Here is a 17,278-nt window from a genome sequence, read left to right as displayed (position 1 = left end):
GCTTTTTTTCCCGATAAATCCATCTTCATCGCCATTGTTATATTTTCAGTACTCACAGAAACACCCACAGCCTTAAGACAGCAGAACATACCGGAACTCACCAGTCAGGTGACCTGTTCCCTTTATTATAAACAGCACTGGCTGCATTGCCACAGGAGTCCACAGGTGGAGCTATATATATTACAGATGATGATATTACAGCATGTTAGATTACCTTTTATACCTGCTTACCTAGTGTGCACAGGTGACCCTGAGGTCTCCCACAGGTGTGCCCCCTGGTGGCAAGTCTTGCATATTGGTGAGATTTACATACATACATAACAGTGATGATAAGGATTGCAGAACTGTTGGTGTATTGGAGGTGGGAGGGAACGTTTAGGTGAAGTGCTCCTTGATGAGCTGCTTTCAGAGCTCTGGCAGCTAGGAGCACTGGTGTTGATGCCTCTCCTGCTCTTCTTCCTCTTCATGTTTCCCCTCCTCCTTCTGCACTTCTTGTTGCCCAGGTGATGGGAAGAACTGATCCCTCATGGAGCATGCAGCAGATGACCACAAATCTGGATACCCACTCAGGGGTGTACCGCGAAGCTCGGCGGAACGGTCCAGGTAAGGAAAGCTTTGCTTGAGCCATGTCTGGATGAGATAGCCCTTGTCGCCCAGTAGCCGGCCTGAAATTTGATGGCCTGGTGCAGGATGAAGGCAGCACAGAGGACTGGCACAGGATGAATGAATCATGAGCGTTGTCAGGATATTAGGCACAGATCTGCACGATGCACTGCCTGTGGTCGCAAACTGGCTGCACATTCAGGTAGTCGTATCCTTTCTATCGAGAAAGATGCCAAGCCAATGATGGGGCGTATATAGGGCAATGTGGGTGCAGTCTGAGGCACATTTGATCCTGAGGAAGCCTGCAATGCAGGCGAAGCCAAGTGCTCTCTCATTCTGTAGGTGTTCCTCTTGGTGTAGAGAGGCTCAGTGACCTCCCTCATACAGTGGTGGACTGCAAACTGTAATACGTTGCTGATGTCAGCTGCTGTAGCCTAAAAGGAACCTGTGCCATAAAAGTTGAGAGCCAAGGTTGACCTTGCCAGCCACAGGCAGTGCTGTCTAGGGCCTGTTGCGAGGCTCGAGGTGTGAATGCTGCAGGTGACATAGCTCGGTGACAACCTACTTTAAGTGAAGGTGCCTCATTTGCCCAAAAAGGTTTGGGGAAAGCTCTGGAAAATTGCTCTCTGACCATGTAAGATCATCAGGCATAGTAACTCAGAAACCCATCCTAGTATTTCTGGCCCCTAGATCATTATATATAGGAGGCTGGGTCACTGGATTTTGCTGCAGATCATGACAGAATAGGGGCAGAGATTTTCTATAGCAGGCTGAGGGAGGTGTGCCAGCAGGAGAAGGAGGTATTGAGAGGGCATTTGCACATGTCCTTTCCTGTTCTTATCTGCTATGCCCCCTCTATCTACCACTGAATGCTGGATGCCAGGGCCCAACACCAGGTTTTGCATCCAACTTTCCAACTGAACAAATAAGGGAACTGTGCCCTGTGATTTGCATATTGATGGGTGCATTTAATGCTACTGGAATTGCTATATGGAAAATGGGGTCAGGAAGGTGAAGACACAGCAGAGTGGAAGAAAGAAAGAACTTGCAGTTATATAACACCTTTCATGACCTCAAATTGTCCCCAAGCACTTCACGGCCAAAGAAGTACTTTTGAAATCTAGTCACTGTTGTGGTGTAGGGAAACATGACAGCTAGTTTACACACAGCAAGGTCCCACAAAAAGCAATGAGATAAATGACCAGATAATCTGTTTTCATGACGCTGGTTGAGGGGGAAATATTGGCCAGGGTACTGGGAGAACTTTCCTGCTCTTCTTCGAATATTGCCATGGGATTTTTTACATCACCTGAGAGGGCAGTTGGGGCCTCTAGTTAACATCTTATGGCAGATGGATTCAATGTAGTGAAGTGTGAGGTAATCCACTTTGGATCTGAGAAATACAAATCAGAATATTTTCTTAATGGTGGGAGACTAGGAACTGTGGAGGAGCAAAGGGATTTAGGTGTCCATGTACACAATTCACTAAAAGCTAGTGTACAGGTACAAAAAGTTTAATAGAGTGTTGCCTTTTATCTCAAAGAGGTTGGAATACAAAAATGAGAAAATTGTGCTTCAGTTGTATAGAGCTTTTGTCTGGAGTATTGCAGTTTTAGGCACCAAAACCCAGGAAAGATATATTGGCCTTGGACGGGCTATACCTGATTGATACCAGGGCTTAAAGGGTTAAATTATGAGGACAGGTTGCATAAACTTGGTTTGTATTTCCTAAATTTAGAAGGTTGGGGTGATCTAATCAAAGTCTTTAAAATGAGAAAGCAAATCAATAAATAAGAGACAGAGAAACTATTTCCACTTGTGGGGATTGCAGAAGAAGGGGGCATAATTTTAAAATTACAGCTGATCCATTTAGGTGTGAAATCAGGAAACACATTTTCATATAAAGGATAGTGGAAATCTGGAACTGTCTCTCCCAAAAGGCTGTGGATGCTGGATCAATTGAAATTTTCAAGATGGAGATCAATAACATTTTGTTAGGTAAGGGTATCCAAGGGATATGGAAAAAGGCAGGTAAGTGGAGTAGATCAACCATGATCTACTTGAATGGTGGAACAGGCTCGAGAGGCTGAATGGCCAACTGCTGTTCCTACAAAACAAGGCACCACCAATTGAGCAGCACTCCTTCAGTACTGCCCTGAAGTGTCGGCCTAAATGACATGCTCAAAGTCTCTGGAGTGGGACTTGAACCCACAACCTTCTGACTCAGAGGCGAGAGCACGACCACTGAGTCATGGCTGACACAGTTCATGTCCTGGAGAACATTTCCAGTCCTGTCTGTCCTAGACTGCTGGAAAATAGTTCCTGTCTTCACCATCATGATTTTCCACTGCTGAAGATATGGTCACCTATTTAAATACTTCAACTTGCTGCTGATGATATTCCAATGTCTTTCTACCTTTAAAATATGAAACACAACCGGAGATTTGGGAGGAAGAGCTGTCTAAGTCAACAGTGAAGTGTAGTGGATGTGGTGGGAACTCACATGGTTTGAGTCTTACTCATCTGAGAAAAACAACACCAGCAGTGTAGAAGGACAACAGCAAATTGTTTTACTGGGTGATGGAGTACTGAGATGTGCTTTTTGGCCATGATTACTATGCCTATTTTTAAAAAAGAAAAGTTTGAATCAGACAGCTATTTGCAGCACCCACTCAATTAACAGAGTCCACCCACATAGGTGGTAAGCCATGACTACTTGAGCTGTTGCCCAGTGGAAAATGGTTAGATGCCTGGTAAATATAGTGGAAAATTCCTCCCGAGTGCCTCACAGGAGCAGGAATCCTAGCTGTGTTAGCTCTAGTCTAGGGAGCTTCAGCGTAATTTTAGAGGCTCCTGTTACTGACCCAGAGTGAGCCTTGGCTTAGTGGTAGTATTCCCGCCTCTGAGTCAGATGGTTATAAGTTTGGGCTCCACTCTGGAATGCACTGTCTGAAAGTGTGGTGGAAGCAGATTTAATAATAACTTTGAAAAGAGAATTGGATCAATACTTGAAAAGGAAAAATATGCAAGGCTATGGGGAAAGAGCAGGGGAATGAGATTAATTGGACAGTTCTTTCAAAGAGCTGGCACAGGTATGATGTGGCCTCCTTCTGCGCTGTATCATTCTATAGGGCTCATTGACACACATCAGCATTTTCAGTTATTTGTTTCTGTAAGTTATTTTTCTGCAAGTGTTTTCTTTGGTCTGACTGAACCATGGTCCTCGAGGCCAGGCAGTCAAATTGCTTACAGCAATGAACCAATTCCATGTGGAGATCGGACGTGGACATCCTACTGACCTCTGCAATGATTTGCTCAGCTCTCTGGTCAATTCAGGGCTCATGTGTTACTCATGATGACTTGTTTTCTAAAGAAAAGGCAAAAGTAAGTCTTATTGCATTTGGAGATATTAGTTTGCAGTCTTCAAGTTACTTCAGGGTACCTGTTATTTGTAGTATAAATGTAATATTTTTTAATACAATTTTTGACCTGTTTTATATTGGCAGCAGATACCAATGCTGACTGCTAGCTCACTCCAGATAGTTGGTACACGATGTCAGTCACTGTCGAGAATTAATGACTGACATTATTACTGGAAGTTTGCAGTTTATTATTGATAAATCCTATGGCCAGCAAATAGTTTAGACATTTGTTTATCAGTGACAAAGACTGCATGTAAAAGCTGCCGAAATATTTCTCACTTATATAAGAATTTAGATACAGTGCATACAAAGAGATGAACATCTTTGTAACACTTACATACACATAATTTGTACATAAATATCAATTTTCCATGATAATGTTTCCTGCTTTCACAATTGTATAAAATAAATTTTGCCTGTCCTAATCATATCCATCCTATTGTCAACAATTAGTCGAACTGAGACTCAATCTTGAAGTCAGTTCTATGTTTCTTTTATGAGGTTAGTGTTGAGCTCAATCTGAGTCGCTAACAATTTTTTGACATCGAACCAATAACACCACTAGAGGATCTTGGTTGCCAGGTAACATTACATACTAGTGCCTTACTTCTACTTTAGAGATGTGGGGCTGGACTTTCCGGTCCTTTGCGCTCCGGCTTTCGCCCCGGAGCGACGTGAAAGTCAGCGGTGAGGTCTCCGGCACCCAGCCGCGAAGAGCTGTTACACCTAATTGTTACACCGGCGCGAGTTTGAACTCCTGCCCGATCTGTCCACCCAGACATACACCCGCAATGACCACCTGGGCCATGCCAGTGGCGGTGAGGAAGATAAAATACTACAAAGGTAAGTGCTAGTGTTCTTGGGGTTTTTTTTGTGCGATTTGAGTTGTGGTGGCGTGGGCAATGTTTTAGGAACATTTTTGTGTTTTTAGGTCCTCCCCATGCAAGCCTCTCTTGGAGCACTCATGGCCCGGCTCTTTAGCGTGAGAGTTTCCCTTCCTTCCGCCAAGAGAGGTGTACAATGCCTCCCTTAGCGCTGCGCTCTCTGGCGCAGGGCACAGATGCCCAAACTTACATTCTAAAGCGCAAATTATTCCCGGCCGCTAACTTTCCCGCCCCGCCGCTATTATCGCCCCGAAAACAGAGAAGCTGAAAAATCAGCCCGTGGGCTCTACACCAGAGATCAGCAGTTTGAGACCTGCTTCACACAATAACAATGTGCCCTTCTCCATTCATCAGGAACAATGTCATAACTGGCAGATTCAGTCCAACAAATGTGTGAATAATACTTTCCACAGATTAATTATCAGAACTGGATTTCACTGGCACCATTGTCACATACATTTGATAAATGCCTGTATCACTTTATTTTGTGCTCACTTGTTCTGCACCTCATTGTCCTCCTTCCATTATGCAATATATTTTATAAAAAAAATCAAAGGTTTATGTGACACTGAGGGAAAGAAAAAGAAAAAAAATGACAGCAACTAAACTAAGTCACTATAGAATGTCTTAGCATGCTAGTACAAAAGATTCAGTTTGTTTAGCAGGAGTTGGTTTCCTAGGAAACAGTCAATGGCACCTATAATATATAGCTTTGACCTTTGAGGATGGAATGACTTTTATAATTTGTCTTTGTGCAAACACATTTTCCATTACGTTGTTTTGAAATTACATTCAACAAACTCGCATGGATAACTGCAGTATTAAACACTAGGGGTGGATTTTCGGCTCATCTCCGTTCTGTTTTTCACCCCAGAGCGCTGGCAATGGGGGTGGTGAGGTATTGTGGCCGGGTGGTCAGTCTCCAGTGCCCTGCAGCGATCCTCGGGTCCATTTTTGTGGTGGCATGGAGCAGAACCACCCAGAAGAGCTGCGCCGGTGTGCAACACTCTTGGTTGCGACACTGGTGCAAGTTCTGACTCTCGCCTGACCTCCTGTTATCCCCGAAGCACGCCTCGCACTGACTGCCTGGGAAATCAGCGATACCGACAGCGGAGAGGTAAGTACTGGACTCCTAAGGTAAGTGTGATTGTTTTTTTAAAAAAAAAAAAAATTTTTTTTTGCGATATGTGTTGTGGTGGCATGGGCAATGTTTTGGGAATGTTTTTGTGGCTTTTTTAAAAGTTTTAACAAATTCCCCCCCCCCCCCCCCCAGGCATCTCTCGGAGCGCTCCCGGCCTGGTTCTCCAGCTCGAGGTTTTCCCATGCTAGCTCCCAAGAGAACTGTACAACGCCTCCCTTAGCGCTGCGCCCCGTGACTTAGGGCCCAGCTGCCCAATGTTACTGGATCTCTGCGGGGCGCTGGAGGTTGAACACCCGACCAGAACACCACATCGCCGACATTGCCGCTGCTCCGGGGCGAAAAACGGAGTGGAGATACGCAAACTGTTCCCAGGCGCAAACTTAACCGCCCCGCCACCATTATCGCCCCCAAAACATCAAAGCAGAAAATATAGCCTCAAGGTTATTAACAGGCCTTAACTAGATGTTTATTACATTGTATTTTCAGCAGAGAAACAGGACCATTCAGCCCAACTGATCCATTCTGGTCTTTCTACTCCTCATGAGCCTCCTCCTACCCCTCTTGACCTAATCCCATCAACATATCGTAAGAACATAAGAAATAGAAGCAAGAGTAGGCCATACAGCCCATCGAGCCTGCTCCGCCATTCATGGCTGAACTTCTACATCAACTCCATTTTCCCGCCCTATCCCCATATCCCTTGATTCTTTTAGTGCCCAAAAATCTGGCAATCTCAGTCTTGAATATGCTCATCAACTGAGCATCCACAGCCCTCTGGGGTAGAGAATTCCAAAGATTCACAACCCTCTGAGTGAAGAAATTTCTCCTCATCTCAATCCTAAATGGCTGACCCCTTATCCTGAGACTAAAGAAACATCGAAACATAGAAATTTACAGTGCAGAAGGAGGCCATTTCAGCCCATCGAGTCTGTGCCGGTTGACAAAGAGTCGCATGGTCCTTGGTCAGCAGCCCTGAAGGTTACATATAAACCTATGAACAATAAACAATGAACAATGACGAAAGGTAAAGAGCATCCGGCTCAAACAATCCGCCCCTCACAACTGCGACACCCCTTACACTGAAACATTCTACATTCCACCCCAACCGGATCCATGTGACCTCTAGTTCTAGACTCTCCAGACAGGGGAAACAGCCTTTCAACGTCTACCCTGTCAAGCCCTCTTTTATACATTTCAATAAGATTACCTCTAATTCTTCTAAACTCGATAGAGACTATGGATTCAATTTTCCCTGGTCATTTGTGCCATTGTTTTGGTGCTGCTGTTTTTTCTGCCGTATTTATATTTTTCCAAGATGACCCCTGCGATCTGCACCGGCGTAACTGGCTTAGTTACGATTTTTCAAGACTAGTTTTTTTCGACGTCATGTCTGCGCCCGTTTTTTTAATTGTTCAGTTTGGTCAACATTTTTTTCTCTTAGGTCGACGTATCTGGCCACTCCCGAAAAACCTTCTGGTGAGTTAAGAAAACCAGCGCACATTCACAAATCTACGCTGAAAGATGCCATTGTTTTTAAATTGAAGATTTTGGGGGGAGTCAAGAACACTGTCAAAATCAATAAAGTTCAATTTTTTACCTGTCAACGTAGAAGCGTAAATTTGTTGGATTTCAGAAGTTTTCTCATTTTTTTTACTCACACACACGCCACCAGCGAACGTCTTGAAGCAGGGCTGGAGGGTCGTCGGTTTGGCCGGCAGAATTGGCCTGGTGCCCGGACATAGCAGCTCGGGGTTCATAGAAACATAGAAACATATGAAACAAAACAAGCCGTGGGGGAAGGGGGGAAGGGGAGGAGAGAGGGAGAGGGAGAGAGAGAGAGAGAGAGACCGATCGGAAGGCTTGGAGCCTGGCGAGGGGGAGGGAGAGAGAGAAGTTACTCCAATTATTAAAGGCGAGGAGGGGGTTGGTGGGCGGAGAGGAGCGAGAGAGAGGTGCTAATCGGGAGCCTTGGAGCCCGGGGAGGGAGAGAGAGAAGTCACAAGACTCAAGGGGGGGTGGGGAGAGAGGAGAAGTCACAAGACCTTTGGGTGTGGTCCATCCATACAGACCTAGAGAGAGCTACAACTGCGAACCTGTGCTGCCTGCTTTCCTGCCGTTTTGAGCTTCTTTCAAAGGTTAAATTTAAGTATGGGGGCAATACTGACAATGCCATACCTTGTGCGAGCCTTCTGCATTATGGTGCTACGCAGGAGATAATTGATTCAACTTCATCGCATCAGGAACATCAGAGCCTGTAGGGTGCTGGACAGGAGGCCTTACCCGCCTCAGGTATATCAAGACAGGCGTTCGTACCATTCCGGAAGCTACTTGCTGTACTCCCCTGAGATTGTCGGTCAGTTCACTGTAGTGTGCTGCATGCTGCATAACTTAGCCATCATGATACAGCAGCACCTGGTAGTGGAAGACCCACCTGCAATGAGAGTGGCTGATGATAATGATGTGGAAGGTGCAGGTGATGAGCAGGAGGAGGGGGAGGAAGACGATGGGGATGAGGAAACCATGCAAGTGCCTGAGGCCGGAGCACGACGGTGGAGGAGGGCGGGCCATTGTGCTCCTTTAATGATTGCTCGAGCCTTGCGCCAGCAGCTCATCCGTGAACTCTTTACTGATGCCTGAGGGCTCAGCGACAACTATTCCACATGGACATGTTTACTGTTTGGAGCTGTTCCGTAATGTTGTGTTGTGTTAATGGAACATGATTCAGTTTTAATGTAAAATATATTTTATTCAAAAGTTTACAATGTACTTAACTTAACTTTCATAACATTATTCTTGTATCAAACTTTACTTTAAGATCACTCTTTAAGATCACTTAAAAACTTTAAGATCGCATAAACTTGTAAATTTACATAACTTACAAAAAACCTTTAATTTGAGAACAGTTACAACAGTAACAATAATAATAACAACAACAATAATAGCAGCAACAAAGAAAGGCTGCACCTATCTCTCATCCCCCTTATTCTAAGACCGCCCGCTGCGCTTGGTCTTGGACACTCCACCACCCCTGCCCACCCCTGCGCAGTGTTTCTGGGCTTGATACCAAGCTTATTCTTTCTAAAATCTTGGGTACTGTGCACCTGTTGAGGGTGGGGGGCATCAGCGTCGGGCAACAAGTTGGAGAGCCCAGGCGGCAAGTTGGAGAGCCCAGCTTGGGGCTCTTCAGAGGCTGGTGTGGGGATTGGAGTGGGAGTGACTGTTGATTCTGTCAATGGGCGTGGGGTCTGGGCGTGTTCCTTTATTGCAGCAGCTAACTCCGACATGCCATCCCTCATGCGCCCTCGTAGTGTCTCAACAACCTGCAATATTCCCTCCCTCATGGTCAGTGATGTGCTTTGCACTACCTCTGACATTCCCTCCCTCATGGCCACTATTCCTTCACTGGTGGCCCGGATATCATTCCCATTTCTCATGAGAGTGCTGTTACTTCTCCCAGTCCTGCTACCTCATCACTCACCCCACTGATGGTGTCCAGGAGTGATCGAGTAAGGTCAATACTCTCCGCACTCAATGACATCATCTGAACCACATCTGTTAGATCCTGTGCCTCGGGAGAGTGTGGTCGAGCTCTCCTTCCCCTCCTTTCCATGGGTGTGGCTCGCACCTCAACACTGGGATCCGCAGTCTCGGAAGGTGGAGCCCTGGGTGTGCCTCACTGCACCCCAACACTGGGACCTGCAGTCTCGGATGGTGGGGCCCTGGGTGTGCCTCGCTGCACCCCAACATTGGGACCCACAGTCTCGGAAGGTGGGGCCCTGGGTGTGCCTCGCTTCACCACACCACTGGGAACCGCAATCTCGGAAGGTGTGAAACCATGGAATGTCCCACCAACACTCAAACCACTAGTCATGGAAGGGGCTGTCACCTCCATGAGCGGCACCTCCTCCAAAGTCAGTACAACAGTGGGAGTTTCATCCAGCTCCATCCTCTCTCCCTCCCCCTCACTCCCATGGATTGATTGGAAGGTGTTCTCCTCTTCAGGCTCGTCCGCGTCGGAATCTTCTTCTGCATCGTCAGGGTTGGCCTCAAGTTCTGCAAAATATAACAGAACGGTCAAATGGTTAGCAACAGAGGAGGGGGCAGGGTGGGTGGCATGAGTAGGCTCACACATCGCAGGCCAGGCAGCAGGCCAATTTGAAGGGCCACGATGAATTTGCAGGACTTACCCTCACGCTCGAGTGTGGGCCCAGCTTGTGCAGTGGTGGTTGCTTTTCTCCAGGCAGGACCCATCAAAGTAGCGACCCTCTCTTCCAAAGGTGTCAGTGGGTGCAGATCTGCCGGGCTTCCTCCTGTTCGAGTTCTTTCCTTTTTATTTTGTGCCACCTTCCTCTGCAAAGATGAAAATGCAACTTTTTAGAGAGGGTGTCTTTCTGCTGGGTGGGACATATACAGCTGGTCATATTTACAATTGTATTGAATGAATGAAAATATTACTTACACTAACTACTTGACCAAGGTCCTGCCATTTCCTTTTACATTGGCCTCCAGATCACATGGTGTTCACCACTGCGCAGTAATCTTCTGCAACTTGGTTCCAGCGTTTCTTCATTTCTTTTGGTGGAACTTTTATGTGACCTCTGCTGGTATCCAGCTCCTGCCATCTATTCTCAATCACAGTAACTAGTGCCTCCACTTCTTCCTATAAGAAATTCTTGGTCCTTGCACTGCGTTGCATCTTGTACTACTGCAGCTGCGATTTTTCCAATTCTCTCATGCAGCACTTGTAACACACACAACTGGCTCTTTAAAAATGGCCGATTGCTAAATCCGAGCTGTACTGAGCATGTGCGTCCATTGGAATGACGTCAAAAATGTAACTTTTTTTCCCCGCGCATGCGCAGAAGGTGAGGCATCATTTTTTGGCGCAGACAGCAGGCTCCTTCCCCCGAGGCGACTGGACATGCTGCGCGACGTCAAATTTGAATTATACATCGGGGAAACCTTGGCAAAACCTTGGTATTGGTGAGGCCACACCCAGAATACTGTGTACAGTTTTGGTCTCCGTATTTAAGGAAGGATATACTTGCAATGGAGGCTGTTCAGAGAACGTGCACTATGTTGAAATAAAACATATTTCTTATGTTTTTATTACAGGTACAACATCTCAAATCTGGCAACCGTGGGCCCGAGACCATGCCGGTTTTCGGATTTTTCCGGATTTCAGACAAATCTATGGGTCGAAAATTCCACGAAGTGCGCACGGACCCAGTGACACCTCGCAAAAGCTGATTTTCGGAGCGCAATGCATATACGCCGAAAACCGACTTTTAAGATCTGTCAAGATTTCTCTGAAGAGGAACCTCTGCATCCCCAAAGCCGGTAACTAGTCCGGCCTGCCGGTTCTTTGGACAATAATTCCAGATTCCAGACTACTGAATATCAAATGGGATTTTCTCAAAAATGTCCGGTTTTCGGACCATTCCAATTTTCGGATAGCCTGTAGTACCATTTAAATATTTCCAGGTTTTCTAACTTGGCATTAAATCATTTTAAGTTTATTTTTGTTCTTCAAGTGGTTCAACATTAGACACTTTATACAAGAACAGAATTTTTATCATTCTTCTGGATGTGGGTTTCGCTGTCCATCCCTAGTTGCCCTTGAGAAGGGGGAGGTGAGTCTTCTCCTTAAACTGCAGCAGTCCTGTTAGGTAGAGAGTTCCAAGATTTTGACTCAGCGACGATGAAGGAATGGTCATATATTTCCAAGTCAAGATGTTGTGTGACTTGGAGGGGTACGTAGGGGTCTCGGTGTTCCTATGCGCCCGCTGCCCCTGTCCTTCTGGGTGGTGCAGGTGCTGCTGAAGAACCGGCTGCAACAGTTCATCCTGTAGAGAGTACATACTGCAGCTGAAGGGAGTGGGAGGATGACATTGCCTCCAGACTAACATTTTTCTCCGCCCCAATCCATGGGGCGGATCTTGCGCCGATATTCACCTCTTTGTTTTGTATTTGTGGTCAGGGTGATGTTGAGGGGCGGAAGTGCCCTTCGATCAGGTCGGCCGCCCCAATGAGTCATCAGTGCCACGCTGCTGACGTCAGCTCAGCACAGACGTGCCGCGTCATGCTGCCGTGTCACAATGTCCCACCCCTTCAGTTAAAGGGGAGGCTTCTGCGAGCTCTGCAATAGGTTAAGTTCGGCCCACTGGGACACCAGGGAGGGTTTCGGCCTGGCCAGCAGCCCAGTACCCAAGAGGGCCGAACCCGTGGCCACCATTGTCGGGCTGACTTCAGAGTCAGACGAAAATTGAAATAAAATGGAGGCACCGGCAGTGCGCCCTCGCCTTTAAGGTCAGACACGCCGCCCAGGAAAACCCAGCTTCTTGCAGGGCGAACCTGTCAGTGGCCGCACTACTCCCGCGGGGCAATTTCCCGTGGGGGTCGGAAAGGGGGTTGCCGCGTGCCCGAAGGGTGGCAGCATGAGCGGCGTGGAAACCCGTTCCTGCCGCTCCCGGCCCGGGGGCAATTTAGGACGGGTCGGCCCATCCATCTGCTCCCGGTCGGTAAGGCCTATCCGCTCCATTACCGCCCCGCCTCTTACAGATGGTAATGGAGATTAAGGAGGGCCCCTGGATGTTTAAGCTAGTGGATGAGGTGCCGATTAAGCAGATTGCTTTGTCTTGAATAGTGTTGAGCTTCTTGAGTATTGCTGCAGCTGCACCAATTTTGACAAGTGGAGAGTATTCCTTTACACTCCTGACTTGTGCCTTGTAGGCAGTGGAGAGGCTCTGGGGAATCAGGAGGTGAGCTGCAGAATACCCAGTCACTGACATGGACTAGTAGTCACAGTGGCTGTTCCAGTTGAGTTTCTGGTCAATGGTGAACCCCTGGATGTTGATGGTGGGGGATTCGGTGATGGTAGTGCAATTGAATGTCAAGGGGAGGTAGTTTGGCTCTTTCTTGTTAGGTGGATATTGCCGACCACTTGTGTGGTGCAAATATTATTTGCCACGTACCAGCTCAAGCCTGTATGTTGTCCAGTTCTTTCTGCTTGCAGGGGTAAGTAGGTTATGGTCTTGTGTTGGTTCTCTCACTACCTGTTGCAAGTCCAGTCTGCCTTCAGGACTCAGCCAGTTCGGTTAGTGGAGCTTCTACAGAGCCACTCTTGGTGATGTATATTGAGGTTCCCCATCCAGAGTACATTCCTGCTACCCTTTGTGCTTCCTGCAAGTGCTGTTCAACATGGAGGAGTACTGATTGATCAGCTGAGGGAGGGTGATCGGGAGTAATCAGCAAAAAGTGTCCTTGTCAATATTTGATCTTTTAAGGCAATACTTGCTGAACCGAGAAACAAACCTACATACTCTGAGAATGACTATGTGGGTGGGGCTAGACAAGAATCATCGTCGTAAGGGTCAGAATTTGATCCTCAAAGAGGTCAAAATATGTTTCCTTTTGGTGAATTTACCAACTTTGGAACAAGTGAAATGAGAGGTGAAATAAGAAATGAAATGGGAGGTGCCTTTCGGTATCTACGAGAGGAGTGCTTACACATGAACTAGTTTATAGTCTCCTCGATATCGTCCCAGGACTGGAATACTGTGAAATTGAGAGAGATCCCTATATGGGTTATGGCAAAGAATATGTTCTTCTTCAGTACAACAATGTGGCATCAGCAGTATATGCCAAAGAAAAACTCCATGGATTTGAGTATCCACCTGGTAATTGACTGGGAGTCAACTACTTTGAAGATGACCCTGGTGACAGGCGATCTAACCCAGTTGGGCTGATGGCCTTACAACTTGTGATGGCTCAGATGATGTCACTGGCCTGTTACAGTCCTCTTGGCCAGCAGATAGTTTCAGCTTCACCTGGTTTTGGAAGAAGCAATACTACTCAGATGTTTCGGTTGCAGGTTGACCTTTCTGTATTTGCATCTCAAAATGTTGCTCCTTCTGATAGTACTGTCAGAGAGAGACTCTTTGAGGTCTTCAATCCAACTGTTCTGCCTCTTGATGTATTAGAGGACCTGTTTTGTCATTTTGAGAACCCGATTGAAGTGTACTTGGTGCCAGGACGTAACATTGGCTATGTTAAATATGCTGGAAGGCACCGTGCTACTAATGTCATGGAAGCCCTGCATGATTAAGGTTGTTAATGGTATCAGGTTCAAGGTAATGCCAGCTGATCCTCCAAGAGAAGAGTCTCACAAATGACAGTGAACACACGAAGAAGTTTCACAAAAGTTGGTGCAAAGCTCTAGGTGGACTTGTGTGAACAGCACAAAGCAACTCTCCAATTTGGTGCTAAAAGGCACCAAGTTCATTTTATGATTAAGTTGAAGAGAGTAGGACAGCAGAAATTTCGTACCGCGATTTGGTAAGGAATGTTCCTCAGAAGTTGGTCTCGGCACATTATTGGGGTAATGTAACAAGATTTCTGCTTTGCACATATCTGATCTTGAAAGTTCTTAGGGCTAGACTTTCAGCATATATCTGCCCATTTACCATCCATTTAGCACCCATATAACCGCCAAGATTCTCTTTACCACCCATAATTAATTCTAAGTGGAAAGTACGTCCGATTATCGCTCATTTATCGGCAGCAGAACATTCGTCATGCAATTACTGCCGGGAATAAGCTACTTTTTTTTCCTAAAAATCTGACGTCATCTGTCGTGTATGGCCCAGAAGACTGTTTATAATAGAAAGTACCACCCAAAATATCGACAAGCGCTACTTTCGGCATTTCGCCCATATACCGCCCAAATAATCACTCGCCCAAAAAGACGCTCAAAAAAAGCTGCACTCACCGGACCTTAACCCGGCGGTATGGACGCCATTTTGTAAATCGGAGTAAGTTTAATAAAAAGCTGCTTCAAGTTAATGGGAACATTCAAGTAATTCGTGAGTGATTTTAAGGACGTTTTAAAATCTTATCAATCATCTAATCACATTGTGTTCAATTCTGAGTTTATATTGTGTTTGAGCTTATATTGTGTTTGTTGACAATTGAGGACAATTCAAGAGTTTTGAAGACAGATTAGGCCATTTATAGTAATGTGGCCTGTAATTTCTCAACCAATGTTGCTGACTGGGAGAAGGTTTATTGAAGAGCATTATGTGCCCAATCAAAGAGGTGGCAGACTGCTGAGGAAGAGGAGACCTTACACCCAACGCATTTACAGGGATAAGCGATCATACCTGAACCTGTCCAATAGAACATGTGTTAGAAGGCTGCGCTTCCGAAAAGAGGTCATCAGTGAGATACACCAGCTCATTCAGGCAGACCTGCAGCCAACCAGCACCATCAGGACTGCACTGCCTGTTGAGGTTAAGGTGACTGCGGCACTTACCTTGTATGCATCAAGCTCCTTTCAGGCCTCAACTGGCGACATTTGCTGCATCTCTCAGCACGTCACACATTGTTGCATTTGACAGATGACTGAAGCCCTTTACGCACATAGGATGGACTTTATAAACTTCCCTATGACCAGAGAGGCACAAAGTGAGAGGGCTTTGGGGTTCTCGAGAATAGCAAACTTCCCCAAGGTGCAGGGTTCAATAGACTGTACGCATATCATCCTGTGAGCACCTTTAGAGGATGCAGAGGTTTACCGTAACTAAAAAGGATTCCATTCCCTGAATGTGCAGCTCTTTGTCGACCACAAGCAAATAATCATGGCAGTTATAACATCTACGTTCAGAGAAGAAATTTAAGCAGATCACGGTTAGGAAGTAATGCATGACACCAAGATTACCCAGCTTAATTGCAATATGGCAGATTTACATTTTAATTAATGAGTCAATGCATCATTACAATTATAAATGTAATAATTTAATACTTACTCTTGCAGACACAACCAGGTCGTTCCAACGCTTGTGACACTGGCTTGGTTCTCTCACATTGTGGGCTGCCGAGGAAAGCACTTTGGTGATCTCTGCCCATATTTTCTGGTATACACGGGGGGGGGGGGGGGGGTTTCCCATGCCCCTCTGGGTTAATTGGCCCCACCGAGTCTCCACCTAATTGACCAGAGCTGCGTTCGCTTCATCAGAGAAGGCTTTCGCCCTCTTTCTCTGCCAAACCACTCTCCTCACCCACACCTGCCACTTCACCAACATCACTCACTCCGGATTCTTCGTAATCCATCTCCATTTTTTTAAAATAATATTTGCCTCGAGTGACAGAACCTTCCAGCTCAGGGTCCAAAGACAAAATGTTCTCTCCCTCCCTCCCTTTATCTTCTGAGCATGCGCAAAAAATGCCTGATGTTCCGAATCATGGGAAAAGTTAATTGCCTGAAAAAAAACGCGCATGCGCAGAACGGCTATTGCTATGGATGCCGGCCTTGCACGACTGAATCCATCGCTATCACCCATTCCACATCGCTCCCGCCATCGCCCAAATTAAAAAGGTGAAACTAGCGGTTTTTAAAAAGGACAATATTCCGGCGGGTCTGAAAAGTGAGACAACCGCTAACGCCGGAAATATCGCCCATATATGGGTGATAGCGATATCAATGGAAAGTCTAGCCCTTAGTGCTGTAATTGGGTGCAAAACCAAAAATATTGTCTTCGCAGCATCTACCCTTGTGTCGCTGAGCACCACTTGAATTAAAAAATCTTACTAGATATATATCTTGTCTGAAGTCTTCCTCGAGTGTCTCTCTGGTGTGGCAAAATTATGTCCTGCCAACAAAACTCTTCATTTACAGTTAAGGATATAAATACACATTACATTTCCATTAGTTGATTTTTTTTATCGCATTGAAATATGAATGTTTAGCTTACAGAAGCATTATACTGAATAACTATTATTGGTATACATTTGCTGTACTCTAGATTCTTTTTATATTCTTTTTACCAACCTGTCAATGACCTACTGAGATGTTGATGTCTTCGGGTAGCATTTTTAAATTGGATGCTGTAAAGTTTACCATCATTTCTGTATGGCATACTTCAAGTGTGCTGACATTAAAGACATTTTATTGTCAGAATTTAGAATGGTGATGGGATTCTTCAGCATTTAAACAGACTAAACTATTTGCAGTATTTTTTGTGTCAGCTGTGGTTCAATGGGTAGCACTCTCATCTCTGAGTCAGGAGGTTGTGGGTTCAAGTTCCACTCCATGATCTTGAGCACAAAAAAAATCTAGGCTGACATGCCAGGGCAATACTGAGGGAGCACTGCACTGTCGGGGCGTCATCTTTCGGTTGAGATATTAAAGTGAGGCCCTTCTGCTCTCTCAAGTGAATGTAAAAGATCCC

At 45.9% G+C, this 17,278-nt stretch overlaps 1 pseudogene; it reads left to right on the top strand.

Annotated features, from left to right (window-relative positions):
- The first annotated feature begins 13,330 nt into the window (after nt 1–13,330).
- On the top strand, nt 13,331–14,224 carry LOC139269119 (RNA-binding protein 45 pseudogene; annotated as a pseudogene).
- Nucleotides 14,225–17,278: the final 3,054 nt, after the last annotated feature.

This window comes from Pristiophorus japonicus, chromosome 8 (assembly GCF_044704955.1).
Source record: "Pristiophorus japonicus isolate sPriJap1 chromosome 8, sPriJap1.hap1, whole genome shotgun sequence".
NCBI classification, from domain to species: domain Eukaryota; kingdom Metazoa; phylum Chordata; class Chondrichthyes; family Pristiophoridae; genus Pristiophorus; species Pristiophorus japonicus.
The sequence above is the reverse complement of the archived record's forward strand: the minus strand, read 5'-3'. Positions and strand labels throughout refer to the sequence as shown.